Source organism: Ruditapes philippinarum, unplaced genomic scaffold (genome assembly GCF_026571515.1).
Source record: "Ruditapes philippinarum isolate M1 unplaced genomic scaffold, ASM2657151v2 ctg3737_1_1_1_1, whole genome shotgun sequence".
NCBI lineage: Eukaryota > Metazoa > Mollusca > Bivalvia > Venerida > Veneridae > Ruditapes > Ruditapes philippinarum.
The window spans coordinates 130363-156418 of NW_026859629.1; the positions used below are offsets into that span (position 1 = coordinate 130363).

The window sequence follows — 26056 nt, forward strand, 5'->3', positions numbered from 1 at the left end:
TGATGGAAGTAAGGCAAAACAAGAAGAAACAGAAAGGACATTATTATTCCGGACAGAAGACCCTAAAGATGAGCCAGAAGGTTTTTTGTACTATTTTCTTTGAGATTAGAAGTAAAAAAAATGTCTTTACATTCTAGTTCATGGATTGCTGTTTTTAAACATTTGTAGCATAAAATAAATCTGATGTATAAAAGATGAATAGAACCCGATAATAAAAGCACGAGAACATTGATTAAATGCAAATATCAAAAGTGTTTAATTGTTATCAATTTACAGTACTTTCTAGAAGTTACACTGAAGCAGTTGTTGAATTTAACGTTCTGGTAGCCCATAATAATTAATGTAAAGGGAATTGAGTAACTTGTTCTGTTAAAGCATTTTCTTTCGACATCTAAGTCATCATTGTGAGGGATTAATTTCAGATACAATGTGTCCTTTTTGAACGATACAATAGTAATTCTATTAAGTTTAACGTAAATGTATTTTCTACATGTGTATTACCTTTTTGGAGATATAGCAGTTAACTGTAACTATAAATTTCCTCTTACATTTGTATTATGAAATTAAAAATTGGAGACATTAATTGAACCGTAATTGCTTTATGTCATTTTGGTATAATAATGTGATGGATATCTATGAATATAGTAAATAAATACGCAAAATATATAAACATTTATTGCGCGGACTTTACAGAGTTGTGTTTTTAGATTATTGGTAACCTATTAATTTCGACAATAGGAAGTGGATAATTGTCCTTTCCATATTTAGACAACATAAAAAGTGTTCTTTTATTGTTTTTACATGAAACTCTAACATCAATTACCTAGGGTTGCGATGAGAATTATTTTTTTAAGAATCGAACTGATAAGCTTGTGATAATCTTATATTCATCAATTTGAAAACAAGCAAAATCAGTACAAATTACGGAGCATTTAACTGATCTGCAAAATTGTTTATAATATCAAAGTAATGTCTTGATTAAAATGAATGGCTAGCATATTTTTTACAAAGGTTAACATTTTTTCTATATATCATTTTACTGATTAGACTGTCCGTGCTCTGCCTTGTGCCCTGTCCTGTGTTTGTTTGGAATCCTCCTGGGCTCCTTGCAACTGGCTCTTGTTGCTGGGGCGTGTGGCGGTTGCGTTCATTGAACGCCGCCTTTCCTTGTTGGTCTTGTTTATCATATTGTGTGCTAATAAAAAGTTCAACAACTTTTGCAACTGTAGTGACCATTTGTTTACCTGCTTATAGAACTCGTTGTAATGCAACATACGAATGTATTGCTTTTTAAAAATGTCTGCATGTGTGATTCGAACAAGGTAATGCAACAGTAAGCCGGCTGCGTAATAAGTTGCATAATATGGACGTACTACTTGGCTTGTGAAAGCGGGTTTAATTTAGGATAAACTTTGCTTTAAAGTATACGATATTTATTCCGGTTATTGGCTGGTCTTAAATCTGTATAGCTTACTGTAAATTTTACAAAGACGAACGTAATGTAAGATTGGTTTTTTAATGAAATGTGGTAATCTAATCAAACATTCTTAAATAAAAATTAGAATAAATAAAATTTATAATAAATAAAAATGTAAAGGGTAGTTATTGGCATTATAAAATAAAATGTAAATAATAGTTCCTAAATAAAAAGTACCACATAGTTCTTTAATGTTCTAGTTAAATTGCTCAAATATTTAAGTTCTGTTTCGCATGCTCCCTCCAACAAAACAGTTGACACTGTCTTCAGATCTCAATACATAGTGAAAGGTACATTTAATGTAAGAACTCACAGAGTTAATTTTAAACAAGTTCTGAATTTTGTCCAAAAAGTTAATTTCAGAACTTAGTATATTATACTTTGTATACTATATTTATTTACAAGATTATATATGTGATAAATTGATACAATAATGCTTTTAAATTTCATATTGTTTATAAATCAAGGATTTGTAAAAATATTTGCCCTCTGACTGCTCAGATTTTGGTGTTCGAAATTGAGTTTATTTTACCATTTTACGACACGTTCGTTTTGAAACACATATATATATATATTTCAATTTTCTAATTTTTAAGATTTATAACCCTACAAGAAAGTTTTATGTCGTTGTTATGCAAGCTTTGTGAACCATTATGTATGACTTTTGTGAATAACTTAGATCCAACGTTTGCAATTTAACCTGTCTTTTTTTATTTCAGCCGATTATCTTTTTTTCAAAGAGTCTCTGCGTTTATAAATTTGCTTAATTCACTATACTATCTACATTTTTCAAATAATCTGTTCAGAGTCCCAGCTTGAAAATGTTAATTTGAGAACAAATTGGGAACTATATCATGTACTGTTAGAAACAGAGGCAGAAACGTGTTCTCTTAATAATATTTTTTAGCCTTGGCTTTTTTACTTTTTATTGCTTTGGATAAATCTGTACATTATACCTACAGGAATACATCAATTTTAAACAAATACTTCAGATATTTTATCAATGCTAATTTAAAACTAATCCAAATCATCACATTTAATAAAAAGGACGGCAAAACTTCTTGTTACAACTTTGGCATAGTTTAAACTTGCATGACGTCATTGTTTTATGGACATGTATATTTCATTGTTTAATACTGATATGATAATTATACTTATCATGACAATGTTTCAGGCCTTCTTGCATCAATATTAAAGGATTGTACAATTGGATGTTCATACACAGATGAACATAAGCTTGATAAGGCTAAGCAAAGTGATACAGAAACTACAAAAGACACCAAAATTGATTCAAAAGGTTTGTTGTTTTTATTTCGTCAGTTTGTAACCGCTACGTTGTTGCATTTTTGCTGTGTAGTAGGATCCAAAATCACACACTGTTGAAAAGCTTATTAATTGAGAAATGTAAATACAATATGATGTAGCGTGGGGTTGGTCTTATTCAGTGTCTGGAAAATTAAATTTTATAGATTAAAAGTCAAATTAAGTATTTACTCTGGACATTTAATCTGTCAAAACTATTTGTAACTAAAATGCATTTTATATCCGTGGCTTGACTATTTTTTTATCCCTTTATATGTATCTGCACATTTTACCTACATAAATAGAATTTAATATTTCACAGAGATACTTCAGATACCTAATAATGCTGTCTTTAATACTTTTATAATGGAGCTTTAAAATAACCGAAAACACCTCAATGGAAATGGATAATAATTTGTCAATCTTCTAGTTACAATTCATCCATGTAGTTATAATTAACACGATGTCATATGTTGTATGGACATGTAAATGTCGTTTTTTAATACTGAGATAACAATCTTATATTAATTACCTAAGGTTGCGATGAGAAATAATTTTAATGTAAATGGAACTAATAAGCTTATATTAAAATAATTTTACATTCATAATTTAAAAAAAAAAGTTAAAGCAGCAAAGAATTATAAATCATGCCGTAAAAATGCACTTGGGAATTAAACGGAATAAGTTTAACGTTTTAGAGTAACAAAGGCTAAGGTTCACAAGCAAGTAACAGTTTTTATGCTCACATTAATTCTGGTCCGCAGTATATGACATTATGCACAATCTAGCTTAAGGTACAGTTAAATTATGTTAAGTAGTGATGTTAAATAAAGTAAATATTGAACCTTTTTTATTATGCAATTGCTATAGTAACTGCCCGATAATACTTGTCTGATAATTATTGTAGATATCAGGTCAGTAACCTGATAGAAGAAATAAACCCCGCCCATTTTAACGGACTTTTTCAATTGCTTATATTCTCATTGTTATCAGCATATGAATTCTACAATTTTATCTTATACCCTTACAAGTCTTGAATCAAGATGCGATGTTTATTTATTTATTATTTCTATTTTGATTTCAATTAAGAATCAATTAGATAGCGAATAGTTAAGCACCAACTAAATGAAGTGACGTCATACTTTATATTGCAAATGACATCATCGATGTCCACGTCATATTATACAGGTAAACATAACAAACAGGCTAGACGATTTTCTCTATGAACTTCTAAATGTACAAGTACAAATGTTGCTGCAATGCAGCAATTGAGAAGCTCCGCGCAAAAAAAAAATGTGCTCATTACAGATACCTTACCAAATTATTCCTACGCACAGGTCATGTTATATTCAGATTAAGTACTATTGTAGATTTTTTCCAAAAGTTATGTAAACCATTTTTTGCATAATTATACTTATCTTATGCACTGTCCATAACTGTCCATCGTTAAAAAGAGGGGAAAATATTTTATATAAAATGCTTTCACTGATGCCTGCCTGGTAAGGAAAGTAATTCCATTGAATACAAACAAGACTTACAAGACTTGTAAATGTTATGTGACATGACTGCACTGTGTTCTGTTTCAGTAACAGAAGATAGATGATAGAAATAGCAAAGTCTGTTATAATTGTAACAAATATACAAATAGTAACAAAAGGGACTAATATTATAATATAGTAATATTACATATATATTTTTCATGTCAAATTAAAAAAATGGTTTCTTTCAATACTGAAAGTAGAACACACTCTGGAATGAAAAAATGGGATGAATTTCCAAAAGACCAAATTCAGGATTTTTTTGTTTGTTATACACGCGTTACATGGTGATACAGTATTTATCAATAAAAAAGAAGACCGTTATCTGAATTTAAGGTAGGTATGAGGAAATTCACTTATATCATATTCGTGCGAGACAAAGATATGAAAGCTATTTGACATTGGTAATATATAAAAAAACTAATGTTAATTAATTTTTAGGGTAATCAATATATATTTTATGTTGAATTGCTTTAAAACCATTCATAACAAGGGCTTTCACAGGAGACAGCCAAGCTCGACTAATAAAATACTGGATGCAGTAAGGAGGACAAAACTATGAAAGAAAAATCAATTATGTATTAATATGTATTAAGTTATAGTAAAACAATAACATTTGTTAACATAAATTCCAAGATCAAGGGAAATAATTCTAGAAATAGTCACGCTAGAGTTATGAACCTTGTCCCACAACATGTGTGCAATGATAAGAAATATATATTTGAAGTTTAAGGTAGATACCTTAAAAAGTAAAAAAGTTATAATATTTCTTAAAGAAAATCCTAAGTTCAAAGAGAGATTAATCTGTGAAAATTGCTTCAAGAGTTATGAACATTGTCACAAAAAAAGTAATTGATGATAAGGAATAAGTATTTGAAGTTTGAAGTAGATACGTTTAAAACTAAAAAAGTTACCATGACACATAAGATATGGATGATGATAAGGTACATATATTTGAAGTATGAAGTTGATCCCTTTAAGAAATAAATAGGTTACAGTAAAAATAATATTTTTTTAAGGAACATTCTAAGTTCAAGGAGAGATAAATCTGAAAATATTTGTGCAAGAGTTACGAACCTTACCACATAAGAGGGGGATGATGATAAGGTACATATATTTGAAGTATGAGGGTGATCCCTTAAGAAATAAAGAAGTAACAGTCAAAAATATTATTTTTAAGGAAAATTCTAAGTTCAAGGGGAGATAAATCTTAAAAATATTGGTGCTAGAGTTATGAACCTTGTCACATAAGATGGGGATGATAATAAGATACATTGATTTGAAGTATGAGAGTGATCCCTTAAGAAATAAAGAAGTTACAGTAAAAAATATTATTTTTTAAGGAAAATTCAAGGGGAGATAATCTGAAAATATTGATGCTAGAGTTATGAATCTTATCACATAAGATGTGGTTGATGATAAGGAACATATATTTGAAGTTTGAAGTTGATACCTAAAGAAATGACAAAGTTATAGTGACAAATATTTTACTGCACCAAAACTTTAATCTGAAATCTGGACGCGGACGCCGACGCCGGGGCGAGTAGGACAGCTCTCCATATACTTCGTATAGTCGAGCTAAAAAAAACATAACACTTCATGTTCAAACTGCAGATCAATGTTTCTGTTGTTGTCATGATATCTATCTATAGCCTATGCTTAAGGTGATTCAGCTTTGTCAGTCATGTTTGTTTTAACTAAAGTCTGTCCAAAGTGAAAGTAGGCCAAAATTCATATAACAACAAAGCTGTTATTGTAAAATGATGAACCATTTGAAAATACACTTCCAGGTTTATATTTTAAGGACAATTATTAACAAAAATAACGATGATAACAATAAGAACATTTACCATGAATGTGCTACATTTTGAAGACCAAAAACATTCTGTTGCAAAGTTTTATTGTTTTAGTGCCAACAAAAGCTATTTTTTTTTTTGCAGCAAATACAAAAATCTTTCAAAACTTAACTCCAAATAAATCAGTATCTCATGTCCTTCTTAGCACATGGCCTCCATTATTTTTTGTAAAAAAGTAGTGCAAGAAAACAATCATCATTTATAGCCTTATGAACTACAATTAAAATGAAAACACAATCAAACTTTAAAATCTAACCTTTTTATGTGTAATAGTGAAGTGTGTCTCTGTTTGTCATGTACACAAGAAATAGGTAAATGATGTTTATTTTCATGGTACTACTTTTTTACACATGCCATGGAGGCGGTCAGATAAACTACTTTCCTAAGATTTATGTTTTTAAAAGTTTTTGTCTGTATTTTCTGCAATAGTACCATTTGTTTGCACTAAAATATACTTTAAACTGGATTTTGCCATTCATGAAATGTGCATAAAGATTTGCAACAGAATGTTTTTGGTCTTCAGAAATGTAGCCCATTCAAGGTAAATTTCTTATTGTTATCATTTTTATTTTTGTTTAAAATAGTCTTTAAAACATAGAATTGGAAGTGTACTTGCAAATAGCTCATCATATAACAATGTGAGCTTTGTTGAAATATGAATTTTAGCCTACTCTCACTTTGCTCAAACTTTGTGTAATCAAACTTATTAAAATCTTTGGCCTGAAATCTTCTTTATATTGACAAATTCAATCACTAATAGTATACTTGATATGCTGTGTGTAAATGTACATGTACTACTAAAAAAGGGAAATAACAAATGTATAACATTTATAGCTATTTATAGCTTTCGAATTTATGTAACAGCAGAACTGCTTTCCGGTTCTCATTCTAATATGACATGCTGCGAATCATCGACGGGGAAACCAATATAGAAATCGAAAGGAGTTCTTGAATGCAGATTTACTTTTAGCTGTTAATCGAAAGGATTTATTGCTCAAATCCGGGACCATGGACAAAAAATAGTAAACACAAATAGCTCCGCGCCTGTGGGCGCGGAGCAATAATTTATTTCGCCAGATTAATATTTTAATAAGTGAACAAAAATTGTTTAGTTAAAAAGATAAGACGCATGTTTTTGTAGCTTGTGTTTGAATGCCGATTTGACTTTTCATTGATTTAAATAATTGTGAACCTTTGAATTTCACAATTCAAGAAAAAAGGTGCAGTAAAAATTATGCGATTCTTAGGGATTTTCTTTAGATCGATCTTTAAAGGTAAGTATCTTATCGTGCTACTTTCTTATGTATCTATTTTTGCACGTAAAAATCTCGAGTCAAAGAAAAAACGGCCACCATTTACAAATTTTAAGTTTCAGGGGCGGAGGAATTTGTTTGCAAGAATTATTTCTTTGAACAAAAATGTCCCTTTCTACGAAATTCGCTAGTTGAAAGTAGATAATTTTGTAATTTTGACACTTTTTATGTGTTACATGATAGGCCTCGCCCTTTTCTAGCCAATATCAGCCTCGCCTGATTAAATTGATATCAAAAAACAATAGCATGTTATTCTCTATATATGACATATGAGAAACAGTATAAAATTGTACATGTTTTATCATGAAGACACACTCGGTACAATTTGTTTTTGATATTTGTAGATACAGATTATTTTGTTTTAATTGTTAAAATGTGCTTAAACAGATGTCTGAGCTTTAACCTGATCTGAGATATTGGTTATCAATATCAAAGTTATGCCTCGATAGCTAGCATATTTTATACATGGGTTTGTGTATAATTTATGAGACATTTGATTGGTTTCGTTGATAAAATAAAGCGGAGAATTCAACCAATGAAACGGCGCTTTACGCAGCGCTTTCTTTACGAATTGCTTTACGCAGCGCTATCTTTACGGGTTAAAGGAGGCTATCGGTTCAATTTAATTATCCAGTTTTTTAAACTATCAAAGCTTGAAGTTAAAATTTAGCATAACCGACTTTAAACCATTTCAACTTGAAGCTGTTGAACAGTTAGTGAGCCGATATGATGTGTTTCTTTCCGTTCAGACGGTTGGTGGGAAAAGTAAACTATGATATCAAGCTGTCAAACTGCATGATGTGATCAAAACGGTTCCTCGGCGTGAACTGTTTTTTGTTGTTGCACCACTGATTTTCATCATGAAAAAACAGTCAGAGCTTTGGATTGTGTGGAACTTGTATTGTAAAAAAGATCCAGACAGTGAAATAATGGACGGACAACATCAGTTTCCTTTTGTGATACCCGAACAGTTGCTATCGACAAGTAGATGGCCAGACATGGTGACGCCCGTCCGAGGTAGGGAAGTTCAAAATATTGCTGGTTTGGGATGATTGTTTGTTTGTTTCATTTTACGCCTTTTCCCAACAGAATTTCAATCATATAGACGGGTAGTTTCCTAACCATCGTTCCTGGAGAGTTACATCAGTACTAGACAACCTTCCTCCGCGCTAAACTACCAAAGCATCTCCCGGGGATCGAACCCTTGCCACAGAGGTAACTGGATTTGAAGTCATCGGCTCTAACCCCTCGACCACTGAGGCGGGTTTGGGATGAAGCCCATACAGTTGTACAATGGTAATGTATAATATTTAAGTTGTTTATATTGAATATCTTATATTAGTGAAACATTGTTACACAAAGTCAACAACATTATATTAATGTCTAACCTTTTTGTCATTTGTATTCTTAGAGGGAACAAGACACTTTACCCCAGACATTCTGGCTATCAATTCTTTTTAAATACTTCACCCCTCAAGACACTTCACAACCTAACATCATTAAGAGACTTCACTCCTCAACATTTATTATTTTTTGAATAAATATTTCTATAACAAATATACATTGTCTATGTTTATTTTTGAAACTTTTGATAAATAATTACTATTTAAACATAATTACATCAGTTGAAACAATTTACAGTTAGATAACATAAAATTTTTAATGTATTAAAACCATTATACATTTTACATATTTATATAGAATCAGAATTTTAATTTATTACAACATGTAAAAATAACATAAAAATGACATTCAAATGGAAAACAATCAATGCACAGTCATGCAACTCAATATTATTGACAAATAAATACACTGGTATGTGTGACTTGAAACATAAACAGTTAACTATCAAGGTAGTACTTGACAATTAAATATACATGTATGTGTGATTGCAATATAAACAGTTAACTATCAAGGTAGTACTGTCCTACGATGATAACTTGAGCCTTTGTTTACATAACAAAGACCAATAACAATGCGAAAAATAGGTTAGGCAGATCAATGCTACAACCTATAAAAATGAAAATAAAACTACATATTATCATATGACTTGTTAGCGCAGTAGGTAGAGCAACCGTGTCAGTAATGTGTTTTACCCGTACAGCCAGAAGTTTGACTACTGGTTAGACACATTTTTGTTAGCTCAGAACAGCCAATTGTTCAGAAAACAATTTCATATACATACATGAATATGATATCGAATATTTTATTACACTCCGATCAAAAGATACAAAAATAAAATAGAATGGAAATAAAAAAATATATATATACTATAAAATATATATTATAAGAAGAAAACAAAAAGGAAAACGAAAACTAAATAAAGAATAATGATAAAAAACAGAGTAAGAAGAAAAAACTGTGGTTATAAAATGACACTATTTGGGGTTCGAACCTATGAGTACAAAATACTAATAGTTACAATTACTCCGACCTACCGACAGAGCCATAACGGTAATACACAAACGATTATGTAAGAATAATGCTATATAGTATATGTAAGTGTTTACTTTTACAATATCGGATAATAATCCAGATATCCCCGTTTTTCGACTTTCCCATGTACCGTTAAGACCAAATTATCATCTTAGGACAGTACTTACGAAAGAAGTCACTAAAGATTACTTACGGTATATATTCCGTTCATTCTATATCATCTAGTATGTCTGTATATACCGTTGGTAACCGACGATGAAAGGAGGTGTGACAAAGATTAAAATATCATCGTATATCTATGACAAATATAATCACACCCTTAAAATGAGGGCTGAAAAATAGTTGTTTTAATTACTGATAAGCTATTTTAATAAGTGAATATTTTATTGCACTTATAAAATTATAATACTTTTTAGAAAAGAAAAGTTCATTTAATGATTATCATATCTATTTACTACATCATAAATGTTATAGAAGCCATTTTTCAGGAAAATAAAAACATTAAGAATAATTCTGTATTATACGATATACGGTGAAGTGTCTTTATCATATTTCATCAAAAAGAGGGGTGAATTGTCTGAGGGGTGAAGTGTCTGCAAAACATGGCTAGGGGTCAAGTGATGAGGGGTGAACTATCTTTAATTCTTCCTGGAAAATTCCCAGTCACTTACATGGTCTTGAATCATACTCGTAGATGGACACTCAATATAGTCGGTAAAAGTTTAAACCTAAATAGCTTTTTCCCAAGACTATTTTTTGAGATATAGCTACCTTCTTTGACAAAAATATATCTTTAGTAAATTTATTTGCTAAAACATTGATCAAAAGTTAAAGGCTGTATTTCTTAAAAGGCAATAACTACCAGCTAATTATAAGATGCTCATTAATTTAATGATATAACTTTAATAACTTTATCATAATGAAATTGTAAAACTATTTTTTTTTTCAACTGCAATCTGTAAATACAATGTAAAAGTACTTACAATATTTGTTGTTTTTTATTTTAGGGAGAAACAAATAGCAAAGGGGATGCTTTTCGAGCTTGGTAAGGAAGACTTGGTGAGCTACGCTCTCTTTACAATGTCCCGTACTTTTGATCTCAGTTACAGCAAACAAATCAGCTTAGAAACAACTGCAGCGGAAGTTTTGTATGGCCACTTGCCATGTAACTATAAGCATTATAGACCGCAGCAATATTAAACTGTTTGTTACAAAGTTTAAAAGCACTGGACCTCTTGCAAAGTGTGTTTTATTTCTAGATAAGTTTGTTAGTAGAGCAAAAACAATCTTGTTACAATATGTAATTTTTTGTCCATCAATAAAAGCTTTAGTGACTTATATACTGTATTTCGTTTAGAACTTGTAACATACTAAGCACCTGTTCAAATGTACCACTCCAGAACAACAGATATTATTAAAGAAGATATCAATAATGATTGAAGTAATCCAGATGGCAATATTCTCAAGTTTATAGCTACAACTTTGCTGCCTTAAAAGGAGTTATTAATTCGCACCTTAGGACATGGATACTTTATCCAGCAGGAAGAAATGGAGGTCAAGCTACATCTTTATAACTATAAATGCAAAACATTGTAGGAAAATAGTTTATGACATGCAAGATTACATAAGACACTTTTCTGATTGTAGGAGAAAACAAATCGGATGCGTATCATTATATACTTCTCAAAATTTGCTAAGGATCATTCTTTCTACCATGCTTTACTTTTGTGTATTTGTAACAGATGTGAAAATTGATTAAAAGGAATTAAATTTTATTATTTAGGAATTGATTTTATGAGAATAATGACAATGGAAGCGTTCCTTGACGTGTGCCTGTTGCGGAAAGAGTATGCCGGACGATAATTAGTTAGGAACTGATTTTTATATAAATAATGACAATGGAAGTGTTCCTTCACGTGTGCCTGTTGCGGAAAGAGTATGCTGGACGAAAATCAACATTTTGGAGGTCACATAGTTAAATAAAAATCTTTCAAATCAGGAAATGGTTGGCGCTGGATGTTTGATACCGAGTATGATGTCCCCGGGCATTAATTACGGCCTGACATCGCCGCCGTTTGCTGCCTATGAGTCTGCGGACCTTGCGATGAGGAATCTGGTCCCATTTCTCTATGATTGCATGTCTTAGCTCCTGAACTGTTGTTAGTTTGACGTGATGTGAAATGATTGCTTTCTGCGGGATAATCCAAGAATGCTCAATTGGAGTAAAATCCGGGGACCTCGCTTGCGAACCTTAGTTGCCTCCTCAAAATATCGGTTTGTGATATGGGCTATGTGTGCACGGGCGTTGTCATTCATAAGAATAAAATAAGGGCCGACTGCGCCAGCGTACGTGCATACATGGACGTCTTAGAATTCATTGACGCGTCAGTGTACCGTTTTCAATGATTTGTAGGTCCTTATTGCCGCCCACACCATGATTATGATGACTGAGCCCCCGCCAAAACGGTCGTGTTCTACAACGCATGCTGGAGCTAAGCGTTCATTTGGACTTCCCCAAACCCTAGCCCATCTGTCCGTTAAGTCCACACAAAACCTTGACTCAACTGTGAAGAGGAATTGGGTCCAATCATTTACTGTCCATGTGATATGAGTCTGCGCCCATTGCAAACGCTCTTGAATATGGCGTTGTATCAAAAAAATGCAAATGGCACGCCTCCGTGGCCTCTTACAGTTTGTGTGCTTTAAATACACGCACACAGTTGCATTATGGAAGTCGTAACATAAGGTCGTAGCGTTCGAGAACCGCTAGCGTAAATGTTAAAAATACCATTTTATTTCTTTTGTGAAATATTTAATATTTTTGGATATTATTTAAACATAATTATATAAATTATATATAGGATGAAATACGCCAGTAAGTTCTTTGCAGGACAGCTTACTTTATATTTTTTAACATTTCTGCTAGTACATCAGAATATTATGAACATATCTTTCTTTTGCAAACCACTTTTGTATCTTCTTACATCTAATACAAGGTAACAGTTACTAAAAAGCATGCTAATCCCAACTTTTTCTTTAATTTTCAAAAATTGAAAGTTAGAGAAACTTATGTTTCACACCGGCTTAATTATGAAATCTATCACATGATTGAAACTTACTTGTAAAATCGATTCTTTATTTTGGAATCAAATGTTCATCATTCTATTGTCATAATATGCGATTAAATGTTTTTATCCCCCGCCGAAAAGGCGGCGGGGGATATAGAAATGGTCTCCGTCCGTCCGTACGTCCGTCTGTCCTTCCGTACGACATTTTTGTCCGGAGCATATATCTAAAAGTATTTGAGTTATCAACTTGAAACTTCATAGGTGGATAGACCTCATTGAGGAGGAGTGCAGTTCATAATCTTTGAGTTATTGCCCTTTGTTATTTTTCAAAATTGATTTTTGTCCAGAGCATAACTCCAAAAGCCTATGAGATATCAACATGAAACTTCATAGGTGCATATATCTCACTCAAGAGGTGTGCAGTGCACAAGAACGATAACTCTACCTATAATATTTTTTGAGTTACTGCCCTTTGTTATTTTTCATACTTTATTTTTCACCTGAGTGGAGCAAAACTCAAAAGTGTTTGAGATGTCAACATGAAATGTCATAGGTGGATAGATTTTATTGAGGAGGAATGCTATGCACAAAAGTTTTTGAGATATCAACATGAAATGTCATAGTTGGATAGATCTTATTGATGAGGAATGTTGTGCGCAAGAATGATAACTCTTCCCTATACAATTTTTGAGTTATTGCCCTTTGTTCTTTTTCATGCTATTTTGTCCAGAGCTTATCTCAAAAAGTATTTGAGGTATCAACTTGAAACTTCATAGGTGGATGGATCTCATTAAGGAGGAGTGCATTGCTTAAGAATGATAACTCTACCCTGCATTATTTTTGAGGTATTGCCCTTTTTTATTTTTCAAAATTAATTTTTGTCCAGAGCATAACTCAAAAAGCCTTTGAGATATCAAAATGAAACTTCATAGGTGCATAGATCTCACTCAGGAGGTGTGCAGTGCACAAAAATGATAACTCTACCTTTCATGATTTTTGAGTTATTGCCCTTTGTTAGTTTTCATACCTAATTTTTCACCCGAGTGGAGCATAACTCAAAAGTGTTTGAGATGTCAACATGAAATGTCATAGGTGGATAGATTTTATTGAGGAGGAATGCTATGCACAAATATGATAACTCTTCCCTGTACAATTTTTGAGTTATTGCCCTTTGTTCTTTTTCATACTATTTTGTCCGGAGCTTATCTCAAAAAGTATTTGAGGTATCCACTTGAAACTTCATAGGTGGATGAATCTCATAGAGAAAGAGTGCAGTGCACAAGAACGATAACTCTACCCTGCATAATTGTTTAGTTATTGCCCTTTTTTATTTTTCAAAATTAATTTTTGTCCAGAGCATGACTCAAAAGGCCTTTGAGATATCATTATGAAACTTCATAGGTGCATAGATCTCACTCAGGAGGTGTGCAGTGCACAAGAATGATAACTCTACCTTTTATAATTTTTGAGTTATTGCCCTTTGTTATTTTTCATACATAATTTTTCAATTCAAATTTTTTCTCAAAAAGTATTTGAGGTATCAACTTGAAACTTCATAGGTGGATAGATTTTACTGAGGAGGGATGCAGCACACAAGAATGATAACCTACCCTGCATTATTGCCCTTTGTTATTTTCAGCCATCAGTATTCACATAGGTTTCAAATCTGTAATCACTATAGCCATCAGTTTTCATTACCAAAAGACCTCTTAAAATGGAATTATTCTGCTCTACTACAAATACATTCTTCCAATGAGCAAACACATTCGGCGGGGGATGGCCATGTTGACATGGCTCTTGTTATTTTTGCATAAGTAAACAAAATATAGTTTGTTCGATACAAGTATGTTTCACTGTGGTAACTTTAACTAGTTAAAACTCGACCAAAGTTAACAAAATGTACTTACTAATGTACAATTGAAGTTGATGTTGCTCTTATACGTGCTCTCTGACTTGAATTTCCCTTTTGATAAAATTACTTCAAAAAGTTGGTAACGTATGTTCCTGTAACGTATGTCTCAATTTTACATTGAAAGTTGGTTGAAAAGTGAAGCAAGAGCGTATAACACGCCATAGTTAATGGTCAATATATCAAAATTTCACACATGTTTATTTTCTTTCTTGTTTGGAGTCTTCCTTAAATGGGTTAGCTCTAAAACATTGGTAACGTTTGTTTCATTTAAAATGCTGTTGTAAAAGATTTGAATTAAATGAAGATTTCCGAAACCAGAATGATATTTGGGAGCTGTCAGCGTAAGTTCGCTTAAAATTACACATATTAATGTATACATGTAATTTTATGCATGTATTGTTTCAGTTTTGTAATTTCTGTTTTGGTTCTAATTGTTTTAAGTTTGAAACTATTTATTCATATGCATTTGGCGACATTTGATCACCCATGATATCAATGAGGTTTTAATTATCAAATATATATTTACTTGTAATAAAAGTGCATATGCATGCAGCAATGACTGATTGCACAGTCATGTTTCGTTTATTCTGGAACTTATTTGTAGGCGGCGACAGTAACGTATGCTACATTAAAGGGCATTAATTGTACTTGTAAACAAAAAATACCAGGTAAAAATATAAAACTGAGAGTGTCACTATGAGACAAAATGGTAGCCACCTTTCTTAAGCCAATTTGACCTCAAGAAAAAACCTACGTATTAGAGGTACCCAGTTTAACACCAATTGCTGTGTTTAATTGAAAATGAGCGAATACGCCATTGATTGGACGTCAAATCGCGTATAACAACGAAGGTGCCAGACTCATAAATGGCTATGACAAGTAAAACAATACCGTGAAACAGAAAAAGATCGATAGAATATTGATATTCGTTGGGCTTGAATTAGGTAAGCTGTCGGATTCTAGTTCTTGATGTAATGAATGATGCAGCGATATGCCACCGGAATGCACCTGGGTCTCAAAAACGACGATTCCCGTGTCCCTCGTTGTTATACAAATGAATATATCTAAGACTTTCCACCTTTCTATAACTATAATTTTGATTGTGGATTTTTTTAAAACTTACCGATGGTTTTGTATATGATATCTTATATTAAAGCCACTGACCTCCAGATCGTAAAATAAAAAAAATGAAATAGAATTTCAAGTAATTGGTAAATACTGATCTTGTTAGGTTTATTGTATTAACCCATCATAACTGACATCTTGATTCAAAAAAGAATGTTGATAAAAGCTTTAATATATTGGGTTTTCTTTTACATAATCTACTACGTTACTAACGCAGTAGCCAAAAAAATTAGGAGAAGATAATTCATTTAATGCGGTCACGTGTCATAACAGTGATCTGGAAACATCCCGGTATCCGGTATGTCCGGGATCGTTAATCAATTTTCGTTATTAAGTAGGCCTCTATCACATTTTAAGCTAAAGGTTAAATCGACAAATTGGTCATCATATATATGAAATAATTAATCAATTATAATTTTAGTTCCATGAATTACTACAAATATAAAGATAAAGCAGTTATTCGTATCCCTATATGTTTGATAAAATCCCGTGCATACCGGAGCACAGGTCGCGATATTGTCCTGTACGATCACGTGGTACTAGAAAAACCCGGATGAAAGAATTCCGTAGTATAATGAAATACGATATTTCCCGTTTGTGAAAAGCGAACTGTTTGTTTTCAGAGCATGTTGTGTCATTTCGATTTCTTTCATATATATAAGGTTTTTGTAGGGGTATTTTGAAATATAAGCAAGACGGAAATTTTTCTGCTATCTTCTGGAGGTCAGCTGCTTTAAGGCTTAGAGTGTTGAATATTTTGTTCAGGGTTGTAGCAGGGTCCTGGGGCATGATGGAGTGGGGTGTCCAAACACTGATACTACCACCTGTGGCATGTCTAGCAAGTTATTTTTTTGCTTTTGTCCAAGATAATGAAGTTGTAAATAAAAGAACCATATATTTGAACACTGTGGTGACATTTACCGAACAGCCGCTGTAGAGCCATTTTCATATGATCTGCGTGGTCCCCATTTTTAAATACGATTATTTCCAGTTGTTTTTTTTTATTTATAGACATACCGTTATAATTACAAGATTCTGAAATTGAATTTAACTGAGACTGAAGTTCGAGCGCAGAACCGTCTCAATATGCAACATCATCAACGAAAAGATAGTATCGGGAATTTGGTCCTTAATGAATATACCGCGATGATTTAATTACGCAGAAAGGGAGATAACTCATGAATATATTTCGTATCGTTACGTTCCCTTGCCTTGTACCTGTGTTAAATGTAAAATATTCTGTAGTTTTGGTAGTACTAACTTGTACATTTCCACGTTTTGAGTACATTGATATAAGAACACGGAATAAATTCTCTATAACGCCACATATGTTTATAGTATTGAATATAGGGGCGTCCGTGGCCGAGTGGTTAAGGTCATTGACTTCAAACCATTTCAGGAATAAGGTGACAAAAAAGGCATCTGTCACTTCTTGGTTAACACAGAATATACCTACACATACAAATATATTCTTACTATAAAGACTTTTTAGAACATGACACATATACGTTCCTGGCAATGGGTCTGGAAGTGACCCCAATTAGCTTTAAGCTTTCTTCTCATTTAACATCAAACAGAAATCTTTATATATGAATATTTCTAACATAATCATAGCATTTGATTTCAGACTACTTGCAGACAAGTTTCCACAACATAAGAAGCACTTGATTGCAAATGTGTAACTAGATCATGAAATATGAAAGTCCTGCAGCAGTTTTACTTTTGTCACACACCGATGAGTGCAAACTTTTCTGCAAACTATAAGAAAAATCATTGGCTATGTGCTTTAGAGCTGTGTACTTCATTGAATGAATATGGTTTGTTTTTCCCAGGTCGAATCCTAGTCATGGTGGAATTTTTTCTGATGTAAATTGCATTTGCGCCTTTCTGTTTGGACTAAAAATGAAAAAAAAATAAGAATAATGTACCTAAACGTTTTTTTTTTATTTTCTTTGGTCCTGAAACCTCCCTTTGATTAATCAGATTTCTAAAATAATAAAGAGATTCTCTTTCAACACCATTTGCATGGAAAATGTTATGTTAAATGTCTTATTAATGCACATTCCTGAAACTTTACATGGAAATCTAGTCAGTTGTTATTTAATATTGTAACTGATTAAAGATTACTGATAATTTATATTTTCACTTTAATAGATAAGCTAATATAATAAAAAAATAACAGATTCAGGTATCAAAATTTATGTTATGAAATCAAACTTTTAAAAATACACCATTTTGTAAAATTATTTATATGATTTTTTAGTTCATGTGTAGATGCAGTACCAGTACCATGTTTCTTTATTTTTTATATTCTACATAACACAGTCAACACAGCAGAGTGCAGGTTCTTTACCCCATGTATAAGAACTGTCTCTTTTCATTCTCTTTGTGGAAAATTACACTGTATTTTTGGAGGCGGGTAAGACCAAAAAACGATGTAAATTGATTTTTGTGAGAACTGCGTGATTTTAAATTTCATTTTACACTTATATGTATATAGCCTATCCTATAGCAAAAAGCACTAGAATGCTATTTAAGGCATTAGCCATATTGGCCGCCAAATATGCATTGAAGTTGTGAAATTGGGTAAAATCTTATTCAAATACTTAAAGTTGCAAACCTCACGATTAGTAAAGAAATATTTAGTTGTATATTTTTTCTAATATCTAAAGTCTTAAAACTATATCATAATTTTGGTGATGTACTGCTTTTAAACTATCAGTCAATTTAACAAGGCAAATGAACAAGTTTAAGCTGATTCAACTAGCATAAAACAAATACAACATACCAGACGGCATAAGTTTGTAAAAGGAACAACATGAAATGTAACAGGAACGGTCCAACAGGATCAAATGTAATAGGATAGGAAGATCAACGATGGTGTCATTCAGGCCTATGAACTATACCAATGAATCTGTCGAAATCTTTACAGTTGTTCTGCATTATTGACTGGGCAGATAAAGCTCTTTTGCTTATGAACACATCACCTCAAAACCAACCCGTCGTTCCATGACATTAGCATGTGGTACACTGATGTCGTGAACCTTTTGAAGAATTCTGGTCATGCCTGATAAAGACTTTTCACTTCCGTGAATTAAATCATAGTAAAGAACAACATATTTCTTTTTGAAATGTTCATGAAGTCGTGAATTATATAGTCAGGATAGGTAACTGACTCAAGTTGTTTTATTTACTTGTGTAGTATTTTTTAAACGATATATACCATGTTTGGTTTCAGATGGTCTATAAGACCAGTTGTTGGAATCCACTCATTCGTCCCTATGTTCAAGATATTAGGCAGGGAATATAATATATTTTGAACATTTAACTCTTCATATGATATTCTGTTGCACTTAAGGATAAGTAAAATCCAATGTTGTCTGTCGCTGATTTTTTATTCACTGCTTTAATTGCGAACTCTTTGTAAGTGTCCATTTATCTCTTGTGTAGTTATAAAAATGTTTTTTTATTTTTTTCAGAATACTTGAATATGATGCACTAAGCCCAAAGTTATGTAGAAAATTTACTAAAACAAGGATGGAAAAATGTCATATTTTTAATATGTGAAACTATGTTGCTTTTTACCATCAGCAATTTCGTATGCAAAAAAGAGTGTTAACATACATCTGGGTGTGGCATACTTTCATTTAAGACTTGGTTGATGACACTTTGTTAGATTTATTTTTTTCTCATAATAATTCAAATAATAATTGGGGCAGTGACTTGTAAAGGAAATTGAGTCTAGGAATATTTATTTTGTAACTATATCTATATTCCCCCATCCCCATTAGTTGAGGCATAAAAATGTATATCAGCAAGATATACTTATTATTATATGTAAATCAAAATCTGAAAGAATGCAAATAATTTTTACACCAATGTTTCAATTATTGCTTTTATTAAAAAAACTATTCAAACACAATAATACCCACCTCTGAGATTATTGTTCGAAATTCGGCTGTACAGCAGCACACTTACAGCTGTTACTAGACGAGCACCACTTGGTAAATATTTGATTTCATACAAACAGGACAAAAACATTAAAGAAAACAATTATAGTTACCTTTTACTGCAAATTTTGTCCATTTTAAAGAGGCCATAACATTTGATATTATTTCACTTGTTGTCTTTAACAGACTCTGTCGGTGTTTACAAAGAGTGTTGACTTCATCCTTTATGTATTTTCCGATGCCTGTTCAAAAATCATTTCACTATATTCTGCTCCATCTTATCATGAATAGATTTTGTTTTTTCCTGTCCTCTATACTTTGCAGTAACTTAAAATATAAATTTTACATGACATGAAAAAAATGGAAACATTTTAATATTTAAATAAATGTGTATGATAAAAAAAAACATTTTTAAAATCAGCTTGACATGAAAATCAATAAATTGGTTTACTGTTTTTGAATGGGCAATACAAGATTGTCGGTTGGTTAAAACTATGTTAGTGATTTCATATTGCAAAATTATAACACTGATTAATAAAGTCAGAAACAGGAAGTCTAAATATTTTTAATATCAACTGAATAGTTATATAATAAAACAAATAACATTAAGCATTTTTTCATGTTAATCAAACCATACAATCCTTCATTACTTTCACATTCTCAAAAAAAAACACCTGGTCAATACCTTTAACGGCTCTTCTGGTTGAGCTTAAACGGCTCCCCTGACTGAGCAATCTGGACGCTTACACATGGAGTATTTATTTTTTATGAATTGGTCATATAACATTATATTTAAGTTACAATATACATTGAGAAAACATGCAACAAAAAATACCTTGACATTTTACAAGTCATTTGTGTTTTGAATTGGCCACCTTTGACCGTGCTACACGAACTGAACGGACTTGTCCACCTTTAGCTTTATTTTAGCTTTTGGAGTTTAACCTATTGGTGAATTAAAATTAAAATTTCACTCCGTTTTTAAGGCTCGCAACTGAAATAAAATGTTTTACAGAAAATAATAAATGCATTATCCAGAAAAAGAAACAAAATTTCCAGTTTTAAGAACTAGAGTGATATTAAGTGCAACAATGATTTTTATTTACTCTTTATTTACCCGAGTTATAATTATGTTTAAAATATACCAGTAGATCTGATAATTAAATGAATTAGCATTATTTCAGCATGCGATGCAATAAATTGAACATTATTATGTTAACATGTTCACATGTAAGATATGCAAATGAATTAATAGTTAATATCTATATATTTATGAAAACAAAATAATAACTTTTAACAAAATATCTATATATTTATGAAAACAAAATAATAACTTTTAACAAAAGCTTTCAGAACTTTTCAGGCTTTCCTTTGGGTAGCGCATTTACTTCGGTTATTAATATTTTAGGTGAACGTTCATCATTTCTATCATAAATAGGTTTTATTTTCCAATCTGTTTTGCTTATTGTTCAACAGGAAAACATCAACGATACATGAATCTGTTTTTTTGTCAATGGCAGCTATAGTATTATAAATTTTATTTCAACTTTATTAGAGATTCGAATGAGATTTTCATTGGTGGAGACTTCACAAACCAAAACAGTTTCGTAACTTGTATATAACACACTACTGTTGAAGACTTTGCAAACTATTTTACCACATATGAACTGCTTAGTTAGTCATGTAGCACTGACAATTAACTTCTATGGTTCAGCAATGTCATTGAATATAAAATATGCATACTGTCTGTTTTGTAAATATAGTTCCATTTTTTAAAATTTTCATCTAATAATCAACCGTCCTATGTTGGCACGATACGGGCATTGTTTTTACAACATGATGCGCTCCTGGTCCGAACATTCCATGGTGAAAATATCAATGTTTCAGTTTATAAAAACGTATTTCTTTAGATGTATGTATAATAATCTTACCTGGAGTAAGAGCACTGTTCGTTTTTAATGCCGGTCGATTTAAAAATTGACGTGGTTTTTGAAATCTGCAGTTTGTCGATTTTGTAATTCAAGTCACTGTTAAAGTTTAATAGTTTGTTGAACATGTTGAAACATAAATTCTTTACTGCTTGAATCCCTGTCGTTGTAAATAAGGATTCAAATTTTCCCTCACTTTTCTGTAAGATTTTTTGTTCATTATTGTCGATAAACAAGTATTGCAGCTGGGCGCAGCCATTGTGGATACAGAAAATCTAACCCGTAAATTCGTTTGTTATTCGATATCTCATTAGTATTCTTAAAACGAGGTTTGGCAGTTGTATATCCCACGGAAGATAATGTATTATTTACGCATTATATACCAACGGTAACCGACGATGAATGACTTTACGCTGTTGTCCTTAAAAATAGAGAAATGTAAACCCCATATGATGAAGTACGGTGTTCGCCTCAAGTTTTTGAAAATTAATCATATTTAAGTCAAAATTTGTATAAACATAGACATGTTACAGGTCCAAAATAATGTTTCAATTGTATATTTCATTCAATTTCATTATTTGCTAGACATGCTTTCAATTTAGTAGTCAAAACTGGATATGATCATTTTGATGTATTGTCAATGTTTTTAGTCTGCATTCACTAACACTGTCACAAAGGCTACAAACTTCATCCGTTTAAACTCAGATCAAACGTGTATCGATTAAAATGTAAAACAACACATATCGATGAAGAATGAAGGCGATATAGTATACATTAAAACTTGTCTGGAATATTGTTGTATATAAGTAATAAATTTATTACAGATTTTGATGCTAAACAGCAAAGGTGAGAAGTATATATAGTCCGTGTCGTTAAATACATTTATCAACTAATTCATCAAGATAATTGTTTAATAAAGAGCAATAACTCATTGTAAAGTGTAATGCAAAACAACAGTTTTGATGTATCTCCTTTTTTAAAAGGGGGGGAGCTCCATGTGTGTGATTCATTAAACCACGACATTAAGCAGGTTGCGTCATAATTAGCATAACTGCATAATGTAGAAGTACTGCTTGGCATAAGACGTTGGGTTAATCATGATAGAGTCCAGTTTTATATTATTAAACAGTTTTTGTTAATAAAGCTGGATTTTTTTATACATTTTTACATATATCATTTTCTGTGTCCTCGCTTAGAATGTAAATTTGAGAAAAAAATAGAAACTATGTTATGTCTTGAAAAAGACAAAAGCAAAACGTGCTCGCTAAACGGCATTTTATTTCACTGGCTTGGTTAGCAAATAATGTTTTCTAAATTTTACCTTTAGAAATAGAAATCAATATTTTACATAGATAATTCAGATGCATTAATAATGCTATTTTAAAACGTATCAAAATCATCTCAACATTCTCACCGACATAGATATAAATAACCTGACGTCATTTGGTTTATTAGCACGTATATGTCGTTGTTTAAAACTAACTTAAAGATGATATACTTATCATAACAATGTTTCAGACCATTATACAAGACTCATAAAGGATACTTTAAAGGATAATGACGATTGATTTTTATTATGATCGTGTTGGTAAACATTCAACAACAGTAGATGAAAGTAACCTTTATACGGAAAACCAAAAAACAAAACAGGATACACGAACAGGAACGACATTATCTGTCCAGACCGAAGACATTAAAGTTGAGTCAGAAGGTTTGTTTCTTTTTTTATGTTGTTGTTGTTGTTGTTTTTGTTTGTTTGTTTGGTTTTTTTTGTTGTTTTTTTTTGGGGGGGGGATAGAAGTTAAATAAACTAATGAATTTCTGTCTATAGCATGCAATAAAAGAGGGTATAAAACAAGAATAAAATCCGTACAAGACAGCATGAGAACAATTGGTAAAAGGCTGATAATTGCATTGCTTTTATTGTTAGCAAACTACAGACAATTCATGAAAATACACGTCAGCCGTTGTTGACTTGAACGTTTCTTGTAGCCCATTATTTTTAATTTTAAGTAAATATTAATTTTCGAATTTTAGTAGTTTTCTCTCTTTAAGCATTTTCTTTTGACATTGAAATACCCATTTTGAGAGATTTATTTTACTTGTCCCTGCATGAATTATACAATAATAATTTTATTGACGTAAATGCTTTCAATTTGCATTCTTTACTGGAGATAAAAGACAATATTCCTCTTGCGTTGAAATTAATGTATATCTTAATTGAATGGATGAATGAAGATAGAAATTTTATGTTTTTGTTGTTGTTGTTGTTTTTTTTTTTTTTTTTATTTTTTTTTTTTTTTTTTTTTTTTAATTATTTTGAAAACAATTAATTTCGATGGTAGAAAGAAGAGTATTATCCCTTTCCACCTTTAAACATTCATTGTTTCTTAATGAAAAGACTCTAACTTCATGAAACTCTTTTGCAAATTACCATGGGTTGCCATGAGTATTTATTATAATGCAATAGGAACGGATAAGCTTGTAACATACTGAAATATACATGAAAATGATCAAAAACATCACAAAATTACAAAGCATGCCAAATCATTGCACTTAGTAACTAGACGCTTTAAGATGTTGAGGAAAAAAATTCAGAGAGATTTATTACGTGTTTATCACGTTGTTAAATATTGAGATGATATACTTATAATAACAATGTTTCAGACCTTTACACAAAAATCATAAAGGATAAAGAAAAGTATTATTATTATTATGACATGTTTTGGAGGTTCAACAACCATAGATAAAAGGAAGCTTTATAAGGCAAATGAAAACAACAACAACAAAAAAAGGAAGACAAAATCATGTCATACCCATACAATTAAGTATCGAGTCAAGATATGAGTTTTATTATGTTTACTTTATTTTCAATAACGTACTAATTAGATAACGAACACTTAAACACCAACTTTATGACGAGGTGTCATAATTGATTATGCAGATGACATCATCGATGTCCATGTCATATTATAAATATAATTATAACGAACAGGCTAGACGATTTTCTTTAAAAACTTGTAAATGTTTATTTTGTTTCGCCGAATTATTATTAAATAAGAGAGCAAATAGTTTCGTTAAGGAAAGCAGGCGCTTTATTGTGTAGCTTGTGTTTGATTGCCGATTTGACTTTTCTTCGATGAAACTGAACTTATGACGAACAATTGAATTTGACATAAATGTGCAGTAAATCTAACTTTTTGTGATTCATAGGGATATTTTGGATCGATGTTTAAAACATTAGAATTTTAATTTATTACATTCTGTTATATTTATCATGAAAGTAAATTATCTAGAACCGAAAGATAAAATGGCTGCCATTTACAAATTCGAAGTTTCAAGGGCGGATAAATTTTTTTTCAAGAATTATTCCGTTTTTCCGGAATTTTATATATTTTGTATTATATATATCTAGTTCCAAATTTTATGATATTATAGCGTCAAGGCACGTTTTGCCGTGTTATAAAGTCTGCATAGTCCGTCGGAACTGCTGTAGTCTCCTCGGGACTCTATAAACGTTATAACACGGCAAAACGTGCGTGTACCTATATATAAATGGTCTTAAACATTCATTAGCACTGGATGTTTAAGTATAGATATTATCATTTTGCTGTCTTGTCAAAATGTATAGACTGCCTTCAGTAACACTGTCAATAGGAATACATACATAATGTATTTAAACTTTTTATGATACGTATTTCTATTTAAATGTAAAACAACAAGTGATGAAAAATTAATGAGATGTCTTACAGATTAAAACTTGTCTGGGAATTTTCTATATCAACTTTCTTGCCGACTTAGTTGCTTACCAGCAAAGTTCTGAATTCGTAGATTGTTTGTCAAGGTTAGTTACCGATTGTTTAGCCAAACATATACAGAATGGAGTCCTAATCAGTTAATCAGGTACTCGTGTGATATCCTTGTTTAAAGTCTATATAAACTCCAGTTATTTTTATCGCTACATTTTGTTCAAAGCATCTATAATCAAATTGCGGTAAGATTTGTAACAGCGAATTCATTCAAATGAACACTGACTCATTTCAATGCAACAGACTAACGTACTTGAATGTCCGAATATGTGATTGGATTAATGCAGTCACTTTTATCCACGGCGACATAAAGTCGGTTGCGTAATAAGTTGCATAATTGCT

At 31.5% G+C, this 26056-nt stretch overlaps 1 pseudogene; it reads left to right on the top strand.

The window, feature by feature from the left end:
* The first annotated feature begins 5232 nt into the window (after positions 1-5232).
* LOC132757296 (uncharacterized) lies at positions 5233-12068 on the top strand (annotated as a pseudogene).
* The last annotated feature ends 13988 nt before the right edge of the window (positions 12069-26056 follow it).